General features: G+C 39.8%; 1 long non-coding RNA gene across 1 annotated transcript in view; it reads left to right on the top strand.

The window, feature by feature from the left end:
* Nucleotides 1-15,017, top strand: part of LOC110257021 — a 111,820-nt gene that overhangs the window by 45,154 nt on the left and 51,649 nt on the right. Inside the window, exon 2 of the long non-coding RNA XR_002339173.1 lies at nt 8,434-8,604. This is a non-coding gene — a long non-coding RNA (uncharacterized LOC110257021). The remainder of the gene's footprint in view (nt 1-8,433; nt 8,605-15,017) is intronic.

Genomic DNA, 15,017 nt, shown 5'->3' with positions numbered 1-15,017 from the left:
ATCTCTTATAGACCACTCTGTACTCCTCATTAAGGTCTAGGTCACTTCATAATCACCTTGGCAACCTGGGTCTTAGCTCAGTACCTGGAACACAGTCAGAACCCAGTGAATATTTGCTGAATAAGTGAATGAAAAAATGACATTCATTTTGCATAGTTGTAAATGTAATTTATGGCAAAAGGCAGGCATTAAATGTTATTTATTATTAAGCAGAATTTTATTCTCCAAAGGCATTTGTAAATGTTCAGCATGTTTTCATGTGGCTTGATGTTAATTATTAAAGGTGATCTATTAATCCAGTTATCAGTGCCACTGATTAGTAAATCAACTTTCAAAACTGGAATTCTCTAAGTAATTGCTTTCTGCATCATGGCAAGTGCCAAATAATTTGCAAGGGGTCTTTCATCCTTTGTTAGAGTGAACACAGGAAAAATCTACCCTCTGGAAGTGTTCTAAACTTGGAATTTTCCATTTTTTCCCTTATATTGCCTGGAGTAGAGAAAATTCTTAGTGGACACAATGTATTTATGGGCCTACTTGGTAAGTAGTCTTATTTGTATTCTCTTGGGACTCTCAGGCTGCATGAAATTTTACTCAGAACAAATCCAAATCATTAAAATTAAGGAAAACTCCAAGTTAAGGAAGAATGGGCTTAAAGTTGTTATATGGCAAATTCTTGCTGTTGTGATGGCAGTGGTGGTGGTGACAAATCCTTGATAATGGGTAGCATCAGCTCTTTTGCAGAACATACATCAAGATAGACAGGACCTTAAATTAAGATGACCTAGAGCTGCAGAGGTGTGTCAATGGAAGTGCTGGACTTTAGCAATTATAGACAAAAGGAAGAATAGTTTGTATAATTTGCTATAGCAATTTTGATCCAAGGAAGAATTCTTTCCAACTCAGATCAGAATGGGGAGGCAGAAATGAAAGGGACTTGGATAATGAAAGTAAGACCAGGATGAAGAAAAAGGGAGGATTCAGATGGGTCTGGGTAGGGAAAATTTTCTGAGTCATAGTTAATGAGGGGTTTTACCAGTTCCCTGGTAAAGAAGAGCCCAGGTTAATTTCACAACAACCATTAGATATGATTGTGTGTGTAAGAATAAACAAATTCATTGAAAAATGCATGTGGTACATTTTATAGAGAAGAATTGGTTATTTGTAGAATTTTTTTTTTGTTCTAAAGCTCAGGATTATGGGTATTCATTCCAGGATCATGAACTTCAATTTAATAGATCAATTGACATATGCAGCCAATATTTGGATAGTCAGAGAGGAGGGACTTACAGTCTGCTGCCCTTTTTTGAAGTACCAGTCATAAGAGCCCCAGCCAGAAGGTTAGACCCCTTCTGCCCCTTTACTTTGTAAATGTAAACTAGTGGGAGGGATGTGATGCTGATGTGAATTTAGAGATTTCAATAATCTGAAATGTGGACCACTAATCTCAGTTGTTTCTCTTCCCTGAATATTACTAAGCATTTGACATTCCCATGTATATATTCCCCTTACCCAAGTTAGAAGACATCTGAACAGTTCAGATAGAGTGTTTTTGTAACTCTGATTTGTCCAGAAACACATTTTTTTTTTAAGGTGGTTGGAGAACATTGGAAAACTTTGTGGAACCAATGCACTTTTTTTCCCTCTTGCAGTACCTGCTGCGTAAATGGCATACTTCTTTGATGCGGGTGACCTTCCCTGACTATAAAGGCTCTCTGGTACTAAGGCAAAGATGAAGGGCAGAGTAGGAGATTGGAATGAAACCCGTGACTCCAGGATGTTCTGTGGACCAGGTTTCTTTGACAACACATTTTCCTCACTTGATTTTGTTTTCCTATCATTTGTCTCTGGCTTCTGAAAGAAGAGAAGAACAAAGCAATTTCTCTAACACAAAGTCTCTGCTGCAGGTTCATCACTATCTTTTGGAATGATAGATACTGAGAGAGCCAAGGGATGATTTTAAGCAAAAGGTCAATTTTTAACATATTATTATCAGAGCCCATCATTTTAAATTAATGTAGAGTATTATAATTGTACACTTTGATTGCAAATTCAATGTCCTTAATAATGTTTTGATGAACACCTTTATGTATAAAGCTTCTTCTTTCTTTAAGACAGCTTTTCAAGACAGTCCCAGAATTAGAATTATTGCATGACAGGGTATGAAAATGTTAATGCTGTTGAGTAATTCTGGCAAAGCACTTTCTAAATGGTAGGATCCATTCTATCAGCACATTGACCAGCAGTGGATAAACTTGCCTAGTGAACCGTAATCTTTCCATATTAAGGATTCTAACTGTTAAAAAAATATTTATACGTTAATTGGTGAGCCAGAATGTTTTGTGTTTATGGAGATTTTATTCTTTTGCCTTTAGTCTTTATTTAATGTTTATTAAAGGTATATATATTTTCCAATCATAAAAGGAAAACATTTAAAAAGATTCTCATCTCCAAACTTAAAGGCAGACTAAAGGAGGTTAAATAAATGCAAATAAATAAAACTGGTGGGTGTGAAATAGTTACCTTAGTGAAAGCGAGTCTGAAAAAGAAATGAGGGATGGATACCTTAGAAAGTAATAAAGTACTTCTACTAACTAAAAAAAAGGAAATAAGCTTACAACTATCACTAGAAAAACTGTAAGTTTTTTTTCTAATGGTAGTTATTCAACATTATAATGTAAATGTTTTTTCAGTACAATTCTTATGAAATCCTCAGGCTCATTTATGTCCTCATCTCTAGCCAGACTGTTTTTATTATTCCAGGTAGATTTGAAGTTCCTTTTTTAGAAGATTTCCACCAGGAAAGAAATTAGCTTCCCCAGGGTGACCCACTCCTACACTTTATTAGTGACCTGAAGTTTTTCCAGCAAGAATGTATATCCAAATTAAATTTTTTGGGTTTAATGGAGATGAGAGTCATCTGTGTAATAGGGATGCTTCATGTCTTTGACTAGCACTTTTAGTTTATCTTTTTACCTTCTGAAAATTAAATCACTGCAACTCTCTTATAATCTTTCCTCTAAGGGTCTAAATGTTTTCCCTTAGCACCCTCATATTTGCCTTTGGATTCTTGAAATGCTTTCACTGAATGTGAAGTGTTGGGAACTGGGTCTGTTACATGTTCTGCATTGCTACTCCCAATGTTATTCAATAACCAGAGTGTGTTCTTCTCTCATACACATGCTGTATGTGTGTCAGAAATACTGCCAGTGTGGATTAAAAGACATAGAGGAAGGAATGATAGGAGTCAGACTCTGAAAGTTCTACATGCAGGAGATAAGCTTAAACATCATCAATTGCAAATGCCTTCTATCCTTCATGAAAAAGAAAGAATGACCCAGACAGTGAAGCTGCCTGAGCCTCCTGCCCAGAGGATGGAATCTAGGGCCCAGAAGGCAGAACTGAGCATCACAGAGGGTCATTCCCAGGCCTTGAATCTTAATGAATTTTTTTCCTGTTGGATCTCAATATTGCTTGGAACCAAGGATTCTTTTCTTTGTTTCACCCCCTACCCCTACTTTTGAATAGAAATGACTATAACTCTTATCCTGCATCTTTCCCACCATTGTATTTTAGGATCACACAAGTTGTTTTTTATTTTCACAGGTCCACAGATAGGAAAATCCTACCTCAAATGAATTCTACTGAGAGTTAGGACCCAAACATGATTTAAAAAATGAGATTTAGGACTTCTTTGTTGATGATATTTCAATGAGATTTTGAAATGGCATTGATGCTGTAATGCCCTGAGATTTTTAGAGATGTTGGGATTGAGTGAATGTACTTTGATAAGAGATGGATGTGCATCTTTGGGGGCCAGAAGGTAGTAGGCTAAGCAGTGGCCTCCAAAGTTGTCCAAGTCTTAATCCCCAGAATAAGTGAATATGTTTCCTTATATGGCAGAAGGGACTTTGCAGATATGGATAAATTAAGAGTCTTGGAATGAGATTTTCATGAATTATCTGGACTAGAAAACCAAAATGGTCCTTATAAGGGAGAAGATGAAGATGTAAGGATGGAAGAAGGTCAGATATAATGTAAGAAGTAAGATGGTCAGATGGCCAGATGTAAGAAGTTCAAATAGAAGAGAAGATTTTGCTGGCTTTGATGATGAAGAAGCCACAAGCCAAGGGATGTCAGTGGCCTCTAGTAGCTAGAAAAGTCAAGGAAACAGAGTCTCCTCTAGAGTTTCCATAGGAAACACAACCTGCTGTTCCATTGTAGATTTCTAACCTCCAGAATAATAAGATAATGTATTTGTGGTGTTTCGTGTCATTAAGCTTGTGGTGATTTGTTACAGCAGCAATAGGAAACTAATCAACTTAGTGTTTGTTCTGTGTTTTACCTGGCTTCTAGCAAGAACTAATTTTGTTAGATACCCATTGTGGGTCAGAAGCCTTACATACATTAGCACATTTGATTCTTTCAACAACCTTGTAAAGTAGTAACTATTTTACAGGTAAGAAAAATGAAGTTCAGAGCTGTAGTTAATTTGAATCTAGGACTGTGGGACTGGAAAATACAAGTTGTTTGTATGTTTCTCTCTCTTTCCTCCTCCAACAACAATTGCTTCTTCCTCTTTCATTATTATTGTTGCTATTATTATTACTACCACCACCACCACCACCACCGTCACCACAGGATTGTCAATGAAGAATCTATTTCTGGGCCCACGTAGACTCCTCATTCAATGAGTTGGATATCTCCTTTCCCTCTGTCCGTATGTACAAAAACAATTCTTCTTATAGAATAATTATATTTATTCTTATCCAAAGGACATTCCACTTTAAACTAATGAGCTTCTCAATAAATTTTCCACCATAGTGAAAATGCATATTCAAAAGACTATATACATGGATCAAATATGTATTCTTCAATGCCAAAATGTTCTGGCCTGCTCTACAAGCAAAGAAAAGGATCCAAGTATTATAAATTTCAACAAATGAGCCAAAACAATTAGTTTCCTTAGACAATTAAGTGAGATAACAATCCAAAATGCTCCACAATCGAGTTGGTAAGAAGCAAAATTCACTGTCTTCATTAGCAGCTTGCTTGCAGATTTTTGTTTGAACTAATGAATATCCTGATACCTCAGGGGAAAAACAACCCCAGTGCTGCAGGCTTAGAGCACTGCTAACCAAAGAGCTGGTGTTTAATTGGGGATGGCCAGCTGCACATATTGCTTCTCATTTTCAACCTGCGGTAACTCCACCACCCTCTCCTTGCCCCTCAACCCTCAACTAAAATCCCCTAAGTGCTGTGTTGGGAGAACATCATGCAGAGAGCTTCCAGCAGAACAGAGGTGTTACCTGTTCATGTATCTTCCAGGTGACAAAGACCATCTGGCAGGGCAGCTGGGGGCTGTCATCTGCAAGGTGGTTGGGGGCCAGGAAAAACTTCTTGGACACTAAGGGGAAGGGCAATGAGAACTGGTAAATTGCATTCTGTACATTTCACCAAGACAGATTTGCTGTGAACTCATTGTCATTTTTCAAAGGCAAGCAGCTTTCACCTTCTTTCTTGTTCTTTTCAATGTATCAGTTAATTATGAAAAACACTGAGCACTGAACTTAGGAATTAAGGGCTCAGTCAATACTCCTTACTATTACGTTTTGCTGTGCTGTTGTCACAACAAAACTGTTCACTTGACACATAGTCACAGGACTTCACAGAGTCAAATTGCATGGCTGGATTGCGAGCTTCCGTGGGAGGTCCTGAGACTGGGTAGTTCATGAATCGCTTGGTCTTTATGCTTTTTGGGTGACTTAGATAACATATTGTGTTTGGAACAACATGCACTAGGAATAATAATAATAACAGCTCTCTGAGGTGATGCTCCAATGAAAGAAGGAGGTGAATGCGTCTGTCAGGTATGTTCACATTTACTCCGAGCCTTGACCTCCAGGTCACATCACCAGGACAGCACCTTTGAGGACAAGGATAAGTTCTTTTGCTTCCCTGGAAAGTGTTAACTTTTTCATCCTAAGCAGGTGATTAAAAGAACCACTGCAGGCCTGGAGTTGTGGGGCTAATTAGGGAGTTAATATTTTCTTTCCTAATGGAAACAGTCTAGATAAACGCTAGTGATGGGACTTCCTTCAACCTTTACCTTCCGCAAACTGTGGACTTTGACATGAATTGTGTGTGTTATTTGTAAAAGACAAGTCAAGTAGTGCTATGGTTTTTTTTTTCCCTTGTTTTTTGTAAGTTTTGAATTCGATGTTCTGAAATTAGAACGTACCTATTAAGGATTTGTTTAAAAAACAAACAAACCGAAAAGCACTGGAACTGGGTAGGTATAACCTGTAGCCACAGCCCCCACTTTGGGGTGCATGAGAACTATGGTGAGTGGTGACAGGGATCATTGTCTATGCATAGAGGTGTTGGTTAAAAATGAAGTTTCCTAGGATCCACTCCAGAAAGTCTGATTTTATGTCTGGGGTGGGGCACAAGGAATTGCCCTTTAATATGCAGATTGAGAAGGAGACAGTGGGCTGGTGGGCAAGGAAGATGAGGGAATGTATATATATGTGTGACTGGGTCACTATGCTGTACAGCAGAAATTGACACAACACTGTAAATCAATTATACTCTAGTAAAAATTTTTAAAAATACAAAAAAATGGCTCAGTTTTCATGGGTAGAGTTTGTTACTAGGAAAAAAGTCTGTATAAAATCTTGGTACCTGAAGAGAAATCTTAATGTGATGTTGAACAAGAGCCCCTTCACTCCCTTTGTCAAGTGCAGCTCTTAGAAGACCCTATTGCTCAATGGGTATCACAGACTCTGGGTCCAACTCCCAGGCCCACCATTTACTAATTGTGTGGCTTGGGCCCAGTGCCTCAGTTTCATTATCTGCAAAGCGAGTATACTAATAGCATCTACTTCAGTGTTGTTATGGATTAGTAATTTCTAAGGATGATACTTAGATGAATATATATGGCGAGAAACTATGTAAACTACTGTTTTTAAGCACTTTGCATGTATCAGCTCATTTAATATTCTCAAAACCCTATTAACTACATAATGTCATTCTGCTCATTGGACGAATGAGGTTAACAATTGCTCAAAGCCACGTGGTTAGAGAGAGGCAAGGTTGGGCTCAGCTGTAGGCTCTCTTGCTCTCCAGCCTCTCTAATAAAGCTCTAGCTCCTCTTCCTCCTTCCTTTCTCCTCCTATCTTGTAGATCCAGAGGAGTCTAGCTGAACTTCTGTTAAGCAAAAATGTAATTTTGTTAACTGAGAAAAGTGTATTCTGGATGCATACCTGCTTGCATGGGTCCAGGAGATGCTTTAGGAGAGAAAAAGCTACATTGTGTCTCTTAACCAGGTAGCTTTCAGTTGGGCTCTTTGCTTTTCTAAGTACTCCAAAGAGTCAGCTGCTAAAGACAAAGGCACAGATTGATTGAAGCTTAGCTGAACCATTTCTCTCAGTCTTCCTGGGCTTAGCTTTTCCAGGTGGAAGGGGCTGGGCCCACCTTACCCTGGCAGGGAAGAGGATAAGTTCTTGCTGGCCTTGCTAGGATTTGCTAGGACAGTCCTTCCTGGAGTATATGGTGGGAGCCCTGGAGCTGAGTGGGGTAAGGCCAAGGGCCACATTGTAATAACTGTGGTAGCTACTAATGATCAAAAGTACCAGCCAGGTCTTCGCTCAGCACTTTCCAGACACCATCACATTTAATGGTGTCAGTAACCCCAAGCTTAATTTTAGGACCAGCTTCCCTGCTGGGCCACCGTTTACCTGTGATCCTGTGTGTTTGGGAAGAGGCTGACTGTTGAAGCCTTGTGCCAAGTTGTCAAAAAGCTGCCCTCTAGCTTCTTCCCTCTGGTTTCTGACCAGGCTGTGGCTTCATGATGCTTGCCTGGCTCTTGCCCTGGCCCACTCCCATGGCAGCGCTTATACCCTGCTGAGCTTCTCTGGAATGACTGTTTGAAGGAGTGAAACTCAGCTTCCTGAGCTTTTTTTTTTTTCTTTTTTTTGCTTGCCTGCTTTTCTGTCACCAGATTGCTCTGGGAGCAGTGATGCTCTTAATTAAGCTGAGATCTGAGGTGCTTAAAATGCACAATTCACAGGCAAGCTGGCTGATGCCTGAGACAGGCAAAGTATGTTCCTCACTCTTAGAAGCGTAACAGCATAATGACATAAAGGCTCCTTTCTTTTTCTTTTTTTTTGGTCTTTTTGTCTTTTTAGGGCTGTACCCACAGCATATGGAGGTTCCCAGGCTAGGGGTCAAATTGGAACTATAGCCCTGGCCTATGCCACAGCCACAGCAATGCTGGATCAGAGCTGTGTCTGTGACTTACACCATAGCTCACGGCAACACTGGATCCTTAACCCACTGAGCAAGGCCAGGGATTGAACCCGAATACTCATGGTTGCTGGTTGGGTTCGTTAACCGCTGAGCCATGATGAGAACTCTGCTCCTTTCTTTCAGTGGAGGCAGCTCACGGGACAAAAGAATGAGGCCCCATTGCAGGTGAAGGTGGCTTCTAAGGGGCTTGACTCCTCTACATTGCCCTCATGCCAGCTGGGAGCTCAGGGGCTGCATTAAGCAACAAGGAAGAACCATGGATGGCCAGTCTACCAGGGGAGGGCTCCTGAGAAGGTAAATCTTTGAGTTCACACAGAAAACTCCAAGCAGAATGATTTGGGTTTTTCAAAAGGAAGCCAGACAAAGAGCTTAGATGTGGACCCAGAGATCACAAGCAAATAGGAAATTTGCATCCAGTTCTGAGGAAACCTAGTAGTTGGACTTAAATGATATTTAGTACTTTAACCCACTCCCATTGCTCAACACATAGGTTCTTCCAACTTCCCTTCGGCCTCTCATTTTCCAACATGCAACGAAAGAACATGACCTTCTCAGAGGTGGTGCCATCCCTTAGCTCTTTCCAGCTAAGTCCCCACCCCAGCCCGTATCTCAACTGAACAGGTATCCAGAGCATGCATGTCACCTCTGCTTCCCCTGTTCCCCTTCCTTGCTCCTTGGGGATGCTACTTGTATACTTTCTCATCCATGTGCTTCTTGAGCCTCTGGAGCTACTTAAATAAACTCATCCATGCCCATGAACATGGACTAGGCCACGGGGCCTCTCTTTGTTGGTCTTCCTGGGACAATGACCCCTCTGTTGTGAGACAAGAGCAGAGACTCTGAGTAGAGTGCAGGGTCTCTGAGAGGAAAGAACAGTAGTTGTAGATGTGGTGCGGGTGAGCTCCAGTTACCCTTCAGCTCTCAGTTTTGTTGCTGCTCACATCCAATTAAACTGGACTTGGCATGGCCTCAGCTTAGATAGCAGGTGTTTTTGTGCCTACCACAATCACAGTACTTCTGGCAGGTGGACCAATGATTTAAAAAAGGCACCCACTCAGGCAGCCCAGTTGGAAAATGCACCCCTTCTAGAGCTGGCTCTGTTCTGCCCACCTGCTTGGCTTGCAGAAAGAAGTGAATTCTTCCTCAAGCCCACCTGGACTGGGTGTCCTTGCCTAGGGCGCAACTTGTGCAACAGTTTAGGGAAGCCCTGGCTCTTGGCCCAAGAACATAAGGAAGAACTTAGAATTTTTTTTCTATTTTTTTGTAGAGTAAAACAGTGTACTTTATTAATATATTAAACAAGATCTAACAGCAAGTCAAATAAATAACTACTATAATTTGAAATAGTGACAAGTGGAAATATTTCAAGATATCTGCAACAAATGTAATATCATATCATAAATTTGATTTCTATGGGTGACATATCTTGCTAATTCTACTATGGCTTGCTGTCTGCATTCCTACTGAACAAAATGCTTTCAGGCAAAGGTTAAATTAAAAAAAAAAAATTTTCCCCACACAAGTTCAGGGGCCCCCTAGCCCCAGAATAAGAATCCTGACTTATGACATTATAAAGAGGTATTTCAGGGCATGAGGTTTTCTATACTTTATTCTTTCAAATTATATACTATGCCATTGTGCTATGAAACTGTTTTGCATGATTACTTTTAGCAATTTTTTAATTTATTTAAAAATAGGGCGTAAACTTTTATTTAAAACAGAAAGGATTAAAAAAGAGGAAAATTCTTATGTCCACACTAGACCCAAGGTCAGCTCTATCCAGTACTTTCAGTCTTTTCCCCCAGGAGCAAATATGTTACAGAGCTATAGCCATTGGCCTACTCCAGAGCCACAGCAACGAGGGATCCAAGCCGTGTCTGCAACACAGCTCACGGCAGCACTGGATCCTTAACCCACAGAGCAAGGCCAGTGGATTGAACCCACAACCTCGTGGTTCCTAGTTGGATTCATTAACCACTGAGCCATGATGGGAACTCTGGGAATGCATGGTTCTATCCTGTTTATTGTTACAAATGGTATCATTTTATGAACACTATAACAGAGGTTACATTTTATACTCAACAGCATATCTTCGACGTAGTTCTCTGTTAGAATGTATAGTTACTGCTTTTCTTTTCATGACTATATAGTAATTCATCTATAGAGTATCCTATTTTATTGAACAATTTTCCAGTTGATTAACCTTAGGTTATTTTTGGTTTTTACTACTAAAAACAATGTTGCAATAAGTGCATTTATGTATATGTCTGTGTCCACAAATTCAGGATAAATTCTTAGAAATGGAATCATTTAAGCAAGAAATATTTGCTTTTTTAATTTTATTTATTTATTTACTTATTTATTTATTTTTGGCCTTTTAGGGCTGCACCCATGTCATGTGGAGGTTCCCAGGCTAGGGGTTGAGTCGGAGCTATAGGAAGAACTTAGAACTTTAATTCATTTTTTTTACTTTTTCCTTGCACTGTTTGTATCCAGGATCAGCTTTGCCTCATTTTCAGCTAAAGTGAAAGTTTCTTACACGTCTATGTGCTGGAGCCCAAACCCATACTTGGTCATTTTGAAAGTTCTGGTTACTGGGTAACTTTTTGCCCTCTAGTTAGAAGGTTAGAATGTGGCAAGGTTTCATACTTATTGTTTCCGGATGTTTAAAATTTATTGTCTCCAGACCTTGATGGCGTGAATAGGAGGAGTTAAACCATCAACAGCATCTCTGTGAACTACTCAGGCTATCTGTGAAACATTTCTGGTCAGGGTGTGCAGGGAGCAGCAAGTGGCTGGTCTTTCTGTGCGGTCAGAATAGAACACTGAGTCGCCCACCACTTCTGAGTAATTTCAGGCCAGCGTTCTGTTCAGTTGTGTGCTGATGATCAGCCTGATGCCACAGCACTTCTCCTCCTCCTGGCTGTTTGATTAATCTGAAGGTGTCATGGGTGCTGGCCTGGTAGCCAATGGCCCCACTCACTCAGATAATTATTTGGAAATAAACAGTAACTGGTAAAGCAGTCCTTCTCTCTCCCACTAAAAATGCTTCCTGAGTAGAAATGGCTTATTATTTCCAGTGCTCTGGGTGTCCCCACAGCTCTGCCCTGTCCTGATCATGCAGCCAGCCTGGAAAAACTGGGAAAAATATAATGTGTGCCACTGTGTGTGTGAGGTCTTTCCTCTCCTAGGACTGCCACCAGTCTGGGACCTTTTCTTACCTTTATCTCTGGGTGAACAAGGCTCTGACAGGGAATATTGGGTAAACCACATGCAAGCTGATAAGGACCTAAGGTTTACCTTCTTACAGGGTGTTGACATTTGAAAACAGGAACTTGCCCCAAATAAAGGAGGTTATAATCACTGAAGAAGAGATGGTGTCTTTTGGCATTTTCCAAAATCAGAGTGCGTCCATTCTCTAGGCCAGGCTTCATTTTCAGTACTTAATATAACCTTCGAGGTAGAAATTTCAGGAGGACCAGAGCCCTACAAGGCAAGTCTTTACCTAATGACACCTTACTCTCTGTTGAGAGAGTGCACACCATTCGTACAGTTCCATTTGTCCTTTAGTTCTCTGCCACCTTCTGTGCATTCTCTTCCTTTTCATATTTGAGCAGATATTGCTTCTCTAAATGCTGGGAGTTGGGGAGGGAGTGGAGAAAGGGTTTTCCCACAGTCACCCCTGCTTCTGTGTTCTGGGTCTTTCTGTGCAACCCCTGGCAGGGGTGAGGTTGTCAACGAGAACAGTGTGTTGGTCTTTTCAGTAGCTTTAACTGCAGACATCCTTTTTCTTGAGCACATTAAACAGTGGGCTGGTACAGGATTGAACTGGGATTTCTTACAGAAAATTTGCAAGTACCACATCTACCTTTTGCAGTGATGTGAGATTTGTCTTTCTGAAGCGAATGGGTGAACCATGTCTAATGAGATTTCCTTGGGCTTCAGAACAGCTCTTATTTCTTATTTCTGGTTTTCTTCCCCCAATAGCAATAATTCACTAAATATTTTAATTGTGTAGGAGAGGTTATAGAAAAACACATTTAACTAAATATCTTCTAAAAAGTAGAGTCTCTTTGATACGAACAGGTGTCTCTGCCAAACATTCTTCACTCAATTATATACATATGTATCTTTATCAGATTGAAAGTCTAAAATTTTCCAAGTCATGTACTACAAACTGAGTTTATAAGGATGGAGACAATGAAATTTCTTCTCCTAGGGACCTTGCTCTACAGTGCAAAATACAGAATTCTATAAATCTGGGTTTTAGGTAAGTGGGGATAATAATAAAACCGCACATAGATTTGTTGTGAGGATTAAGTGAGATAACATTGCAAAGCCATTATGACACTGCGTGGTACATAGTAAGTGCTGTACAAGTGTGCCAACAATATAAATAGAAGACATTAGTGCATGATAAGTACATGTTATTAGAATGTGTATGTAAACATGGGTATACATAAAACACTCCAGAAAGCTGGAGTAAGAAGATTTTGATGGGGAGAGAGTAAAGGTTGGGAAGTGCTTCACTGAGGAGTTGAGAATTGACCTGGATCTTGAATGACAAGTAAGAGAAAGGTAGGTATGCAGAGAAATAGGAAAGGACACTTCCAGAAGTGGGAACAGCACACAATATCTGTCACCTAAAGAGCCCTGCCTAGAACTCTGTCTAGAAACCTTTCCGGATACCAGCTCACTCCACTCGGACTGCAGTCAGGCCCTCTCCTCTGCAATGCTTTATTATATGCCTCTTTTCGAACAGTATCTTGTCATTTTGCAACTATTTTCCTCTAATGTTCAACATGTATATGGTCTCTGCCCTCAGAAACTTCTAGAAAAATCACACACTCTCTCTGGCACCAGGAGGTTCCCAGAGCACACTTCCTGGCCCATTATAGTTCAGAACTACCATTGAAAGAATTTATGTATATATAAATAAATTAATCCTTTTCATCCCCAGGTTTTGGTACCTAAGGAATTGTCTTTGTGAGAAAAGGACAACAAAAAGATACTTTCTGTGTTCACTCCTTTTTATATTTCTGTTTGTATATTCAGAAAAGAGTTGATATTTATTAAAAGCTCACAGCACCTCAAAGGAGAAAGGATCTTTGAATAACAATTGGTCATGGTTTATAAGGACTGTCATTAAGGGTCTGTCTGTTCCTTTAACTGAATAATTATACATTGCAGCTGTTTGAGGTCTCCACATATTTTCTTTGCTTTTGTATATTCCAACACTGGGTTCACAATATATTTTGAATGTAAGAGACTTTCTGAAGTAAGATTGGAGGATTGGGTGTGGGGAGGTGGGGGTCAATACAAACAGGATCACAAAGCTGCTTGGCAATTTTCGATCCTAGAAATACTGTGTTAGAGAAGAAAATCAGCCTGGCAACTGTTCTTTAAAACAATTCAAGGTTTCTCATTTGCCCTATTGTGGTGAATATTTTTATTCAGGACTACCTCAGTTATAGCAGAAAACTTCCATCTTTAAGATCATAAAGAGTGGTGCTCACGTGACGAGATGTGTCTTTTCTAAAGACTATGACAGAGATGAGGGTGGTCAACATTGGCGGCAAGTCACAATCTCAATAATTTGCCCAGGAAGTTATAAGGATGGTGAGGATGAAGAGAAGGAAATGCACATGAGATCTTATTCTTTTGAGACAGAATTGGCAGGATTCAGGGACTGAGTAGGGGATGGAGAAGGGCAAGGCTGTGAGGGCCCTAAGATTTCTGGCTTTGGTGATGAACGATGTGGTATTGTTCATGACAAGAGGATGAGAGGTGGAAGAATGGTTGGAATGAGAGAGGATTTCAACTTTGGATGTGTTGTGTTTGATATACCTATGGGATGTGTGTGGAGAATAAACTGACTCAATTAGAGAAGAGCTGAAAACAGAAAGGAGGGGGCAGCACATTAGTCCTATGGATGCCTTCATGCTAGATGAGATTGCTTAGGGACAGAAAGGAGAGAGTGAGACTTGGGCAATTGATTTGTGTATAACTTCATATGACTTTTTGGACACTTATAAGATCATTATATATGCATTGGCAAAGAAGATGAAAAAAGTCTTTTGTTAGGCTATTTCTTTTGAGTTTGTGTTCATAATGCGTGGTCTGCAATGGTGCATGACATCTCAAGATCCCTTGCACACAATGATTCTGTGAACAAAGGGAGGTATTTTTAAGTGAAGCTTTATTTTACAATTACAACTGTAGGACAGCAGAAAGTTCTGCCTTTGAGCTGAGATAGCACTTTACCTCCCCTCCAGTTTAAGCTTTCATTGAATTTGGAAATCATATCTTCCTTTATCTGGTCAAGGACTTGAGAAGAAAAGACTAAGTGAGTTCAGTGCAAAACAGCATGTTCAGATGTTTGTATTAATCCCCTTAAACCACTCACCCAGAGAGGGGAAGAAAAGACAAGAGTAAAGATATTTCTTAACAGATGGTTATCTTATTTTTTTTCTATTTACTTTAAGCTTGGTAACCATAATAATTTTGAAACCAAATCATGCCTCTTTGGTAAGTGGATAACTGTGTTAAGTGCTTTTGATGTTATAGATAATAAATTCCCCCCCATCTAAGATCTTTGTAGAAAGTATTGAATAGTCTTATGATTTCAGTTTCTTTTGGTAGTTTGAAACCTGGTAAATGTACCATAAGTACAATCCTTTAATAATACATAAACCAAATGATACGAC

Source organism: Sus scrofa, chromosome 1 (genome assembly GCF_000003025.6).
Source record: "Sus scrofa isolate TJ Tabasco breed Duroc chromosome 1, Sscrofa11.1, whole genome shotgun sequence".
Classification (NCBI taxonomy): domain Eukaryota; kingdom Metazoa; phylum Chordata; class Mammalia; order Artiodactyla; family Suidae; genus Sus; species Sus scrofa.
This window is presented reverse-complemented; position numbering and strand designations above follow the sequence as displayed.